General features: G+C 43.0%; 1 pseudogene; it reads right to left on the minus strand.

Annotated features, from left to right (window-relative positions):
• Nucleotides 1-5,384, minus strand: part of LOC110148077 (BCL-6 corepressor-like) — a 109,765-nt pseudogene extending 104,381 nt beyond the window's left edge.
• Between the last annotated feature and the right edge of the window lie 616 nt (nucleotides 5,385-6,000).

The raw sequence follows: 6,000 nt of genomic DNA on the forward strand, positions 1-6,000 counted from the left end.
TGGAATTTAAGGCAAATTTAAAGCAGGTCTGAGCCTCTTGGATCAAGAGGATTCTGATAATCCACCATACTTGACCTCCTTGGATAAGGAGGCATCTGATAATCCACCCTTGACCTCCTCCAGTAAAAAAAAACTTGAAGCATATCAAAATGATAAGGCAATAACTACCATATATTCCTCCTAGAGACAGCTTTTCTTTCAGTTCCATTCTCATTCACTAGGCCATAATCCAGCTGAGCAACAGGACAACAGCAATATCTATTCTCCACTACAACATGAAAAGCTATTCCTCTTTTTTCCACCACTATTCATCCACTCAAGGTCAATAACTTGAAATCTCTTACCAATGTTACATCATATTTAACACATATTCTATTTCCAGCTTGAGAGGAAAAAAACTTAATTTTAGTAATTGAAGGCCAGCCACACTTAGCTAGGTCACTTTGTGCTTAGCTGCCTTCTGGCCAAAGATGTATTACTTCACTGTGAGTCTGTGAAAGAATATCTGGGCCCAAGCTTCCCTACCTCTGTTGCTTTCACTAGGCAAAAATTTTTCATCAAGCACTGAGGAGTTTCATCATTCAGATTGTGTGTATAAGCATGAATATTCATGTATGAATTATTTTGTATTTCCAAGAGGCCATTTTCATATCTTTAAAAAGACTTATCTCTGGAAACATCTAACAAAAATTATGTCCAACTTCCAATTCAACAAAATCCTATATTTTCTCTTAAAATACAGCTATATCTTATATGCTCTGTATTTACACATCAATGTTTATTTCTCAGTTGGCCAGTCACCTCCATTTTTGTATGACATCTGAGTCCACTTCTTTGGATTTTTCTCAGAACATGTAAAACAAGAGAATTTCTGAAGACACATATTCCTAACACATACAGCTTCTTAGGTTCTTCTGGCATTTTTGCTCTCCCAACTGTCTAAAATGTTAAAAATCCCCATGCAGCGCAACATGGGTTTACAACAGAAAGAGGAATTAGCAGCAATTATTTTTAGGGTGTAGAATATGTGATCTGTAACCCATGTACTAACATTGTTTCAGGAATAACTAATGTCTGCATCAGTATATTAACTTTTTAAACAAATGTAATATTGTCTCCAAAGCATCCACATATTTATCTCCAATTCATGTTTAGAGATTGTCTGACTGAAAATTTCTCACTATCTGACCCTTACCTGATTGAAAGTTTGCGTTTTCATATATACAACTCAGGGTCCCCTCTGCTCTCTCCAAAGGCCACCTATAGACACTGGTCTGGTATTTTAGGCCTATATCATACTCCTGCTTCAGTGTTGGTAAGGGACTGTATGAAACCACAGAGCTTTAAGCAAACTTTCCTGTACTTGAACATCAGCATGAATCCTTTCTATGAGCACTGGGTTAGTCTGCCAAGTTCAGGTTGTTAAAGGAGCATGACTACTGTGTACGTTCCCAGTTCATTCACTAAGATTGACCTAGTAGAACTAGACACTATATCCCCTGATTTTGGTTAAAAAAAGAAAAAACAAAAAACTTCAGAAGGTCAACAGAAAATAAAGAAATAGGCCCAGACAGTCATGTTTTCCCCCATGGAGGATACCCTGCCTCTAGGAATACTCAGTAGGCTTTGTTCCCTCATGCTGTGCATTTTATATATATATAAAATTTCCCAATACCTCTACTATATTGAGAAAGAAGAAATTCTAGAATCCTCTTTCCACTTTGTTCCACGAGACATGAAAGGCTAGGCTGCATAGTCCCTGCTAGTGGGTATTAGCCAAGGCCTCTCCATATTCCACCCTTCTTTCAGTTAACAAACTTCCTCTTCTCCTCCTTCTTCAGCAAGAAAGGAGTCTCCATCTCTGTTTAAGCTAGTTTTTTTTTGGAGATATTTACACCACCAATACCCTCAAGGGCACAGGGCTATTCACTTCAGATAGAACCCAGCCAGCATGAGGACACCTGAGTCTTGGCAGGTGAGTACACATACATGCACTTGCACCCACTAGTGGATAGGTGTTCCTTTCCAGGCCAGCCTGACTGCCTGTGCAAACACTGTGACATGTTCTGGTGTACACATACACACAAATGTATGTAGTCTATATATAAAGTTTGTCTAATCCATGATTGTAGCCATGGAATTAAAAGACAGTTACCCCTTGGAAGGAAAGTTATGACCAACCTAGACAGCATATTAAAAAGCTAAGACATTACTTTGCCAACAAAGCTCCATCTAGTCAAGGCTATGGTTTTTTCAGTGGTCATGTATGGATGTGAGAGTTGGACTATAAAGAAAGCTGAGAGCAGAATTGATACTTTTGAACTGTGGTGTTGGAGAAAACTCTTGAGAGTCCCTTGGACTGCAAGGAGATCCAACCAGTCCATCCTAAAGGAGACCAGTCCTGGGTGTTCATTGGTAGGATTGATGTTGAAGCTGAAACTCCAATACTTTGGCCACCTGATACGAAGAGCTGACTCACTGGAAAAGACCCTGATCCTGGGAAAGACTGAGTGCAGGAGGAGAAGGGGAAGACAGAGGATGAGATGGTTGGATGACATCATGGACTCAATGGACATGGGTTTGGGTGGACAGAGTGAGTTGGTAATCGACAGGGAGGCCTGGCACGCTGCAGTTCATGGGGTTGCAAAGAGTCAGACATAACTGAGCAACTGAACTAAATCCATAAAAGGGCAGAGAGTAAGACCAGTGCTTAGAGAACAGGATACTAGCAAGTCAGGAGAGAAGTAGCAGCCTGGCAGCAACGTGGAGCTGCACCACAGTCTTCCTTGCTAATTCCCCCTCATTCTGTATATCCCTTCCCAGTGAAACTTTCCAGAACGGCATCTTCTGGGGTTCAGTCCAGGACACACAAACCTGGCACACCTTCAAAAGAGAGAAAAGCCAATGATCTAACTAATTCACCAGAACAGGTAATAATTAACTCTCAGGTACCCAAGGACTTCAAAGGACCATTCTATACCTCATTTAGTCCCAAACAGGAACTTCCCAAAGCACCAAAAAATTCAGGAACTCTTTTTCAACCCAGGTAATCCAGCTGCAGGATGGCGTACAATTACAGAGACCAGCCTAGCAATAAATGTGTATTATATTAACAATTGCCATCTCCTACCCTCCTCTAATCAGTGAAATTATTATCCAAAGTAAAAAGGGAAGAAATGCAAAAACCCAGAAGGCAAAACGGATCCAGAGTGGAGTGAGAACAATGTGGAAGTGAAGTTCAATTTAAATAGAAAGTATGCTGCTTCTGCTGCTGCCCTGCACAACACTGAAATTTGTCACAGTAAAAGTAACTCAACAGCTCCAGTGTCGATTTTCATAAGTGAAGGGAATGTCAGATGACCAGAAATACTCAATTATCTGTGTGGTCATTTTTCATCATTTTTACCCTTACTCCAAAAGTTTCACCAGGCACCCAATACCACTTCTCCTAACCTACCTTCATCCCTCAAAAGGAGCAAAAGTTTTATAACAGAGTTGTCTCATTTATACTACTGTTTACAAATACTTTCTTGAACTATGACTTCTTTCCAAGGTTTATTTTAAAAGACACTCCTCATATATAAAAATACCACTTTAAATAATTCTCCTTTTCCTTCCTCCTCTCATCCATTTTGAAAGTGCCAGGCTTCAGATGCCAGCGAATGCAGATACTACACTAAGCATCTAGTTGCAGGTAATGAACTTTCTGGAATGGTAAATTAAATCTTGCCAGGCCCAAGTTTATAAACCAGGGAAGGTGGCTGTCTCCAGAACCCTGTAATGCACCTTCTAACAAGAGAAAGGCGGGAAGACAGCCAAGACAATGCATCCAGTCATACACTCTACACACCGAGGGAGACTGATGCAGTGCCTCCCGACCTCGCCCTGCACACCCAATTGTTCCTCCAGCCCTAGGAACTTATAACAGAAAATTGAAAACAGTGAGAGATGAAGGCAGACCATCTTAAAGGAGTATGTATTTATCAGTGCAAACCGACAGTGGATCAAACAAATGGGAACGTCTTACTTTCTTCTGTTTCTTGGCAATTGGTTTATCTTCATGAAATTATCATATTGGAGTCAGCTGAGGAAAAGCTGGCCGGGTGCGACTTCAAGCCTAGCTTCTCCAATATTTGGACGCTCACAACACCCTCTTAATCACACACGCGTCATACCACTAACTCTCGAGCTGTACCAACTAACTCTTGCACAGTACGAACTAACTCTCGTGCCATAGCTCTAAGGAGCTATCCATCTGCGGAGACGCAGCAAATGGCATAGTTCCACAGAACTACCCAAGTGCAAAAAGAATGCGGTAGAAACTGCCACCTTCTCTTCAGTGCTCCCGACCAGTGCTCCTGAGCATAGCTTCAAAGCTTCCAGCTAAGCTGTCTCCTCTTAGACACGCAACAGAGTCCCCAGGAAACCTGCGGGCAATATGGACTATTGCCTCCCCTCCCTCGGTACCTCTGCAGCACTACTTATGTTGGTTACATTATAAATTATTTATAGTTATTAGATAAAAACAAAAGCGAAAAATGCACCGTTTTCCTGAGGACTTTTAACTTTTTTGAAGAGCTGACACGTGGTGAAAAGTGGGTAACTGTGTAACAGGCCTGAGGTGTGAGTCAGGGAAAGAAGTGTTAGGAAGAGAACAGGTTGGGATGAGGAAGTTTCTGAAGCAGCAAACCTTCCCATCTCTGGGTACCCGACATTTCATTCACCTTTGTTCATTCAGTAGAGGACTGGGCTCTTGCCAGACTTGGAGACGGAGGGCTTGGGCTTTGTGGACAACCCTTTGCACACCTGCCCACTACAATAACGGGGCAGGGCCGAAACAGACTTAACAGCTTTCTCTCAGGCCTCTAACTGGTTCTGCCTCTAGGCAGCTGTCCTCGCCCCAGAGCTTTTTTCACGAAGCTGCAAAGCTCCTCCTACATTCAACAAGGAAAGCATCTCTGCATCATCTTTTTGATAATGTACCAAGTTCAGCAGTCGGCGGCTAGCTGTGCACTGCAATCCTAATGCCTCTCTCTTGCCGGTTCACCACTTTACTTCCATCTGCCCTCCTTCCCGCGGGCCCCCGGCACGCCACTCAGGCATGTTTTACCTTGGAGATAGAAATGCGGTCCGCCGCTGCCTCCTCCAATTCCAGTTCAAGCTTAGCTCTCCTTGGTCTCCTTGGTCTCAGATTTTCTGCACGGGTGATTCTGAACTGAACGTCTGCTTGAGTTTCCCAGAAGGTAAACGGACTCCTTTAACTTCTGTGATAACTACCCCTGACCAGTAGGGGGCGTTCCTCTACTTACTCCGGTTCTCCCCTCCCCCACAAAGACGGCGTTAACTGCGCGAGCAGGTGGAATGTCCTGAGCAACTGTGACCATCGTTGCCCCTCGGAGCCTAAGCTGTGGGCCTAGAGGGTAACATTCCTAGCTAGGTTCCAAGACTCCAGTCGCTGTTCAAGAGACCTGTAAAATAGTATTGGTACCATAGTACCATACTGTTACTATCGTACCCAGTACTTCACGCATCCTAATTTCTTAAAAAACGACAGAGGAGTCTTTCCTGCTCTGTTCCACCTTTTCCAGAAGTTGAGACTCCTCTGGCACTATCCAGAAGTTGGAGAGTAGCCATCAAGGCCTACCCGGACCTCTTTCTCAGTTTCCTCCCAAGGGAGCCATTCGTATTTCCCTCTTAAGAATTTCAATGAAACTGCACCTAGAAAATAGTAGACAACTGTTCACACGAACTCAATGCCCAAGTGTCTGGGTACTTTGACCACACAATAATTGTTTAAAGTGTTGGGGAGGAGAAGGATGAACACCTTGTGGAAGAAGGTGAGCGGATGACAGTGTAATGGAGATCCACCTCAATTTATCACTGTTTGAAGGCACGTCCTCGAATAGTTGGTGGATTTCTTCTGGTTTTTATCTCCGGCCTTGGGACCTGCTCTTCAGGGTTTTATTTTTCTTGACATGGATCAATTTTTGGCTTCTACTG

Source organism: Odocoileus virginianus, chromosome Y (genome assembly GCF_023699985.2).
Source record: "Odocoileus virginianus isolate 20LAN1187 ecotype Illinois chromosome Y, Ovbor_1.2, whole genome shotgun sequence".
Classification (NCBI taxonomy): Eukaryota; Metazoa; Chordata; class Mammalia; order Artiodactyla; family Cervidae; genus Odocoileus; species Odocoileus virginianus.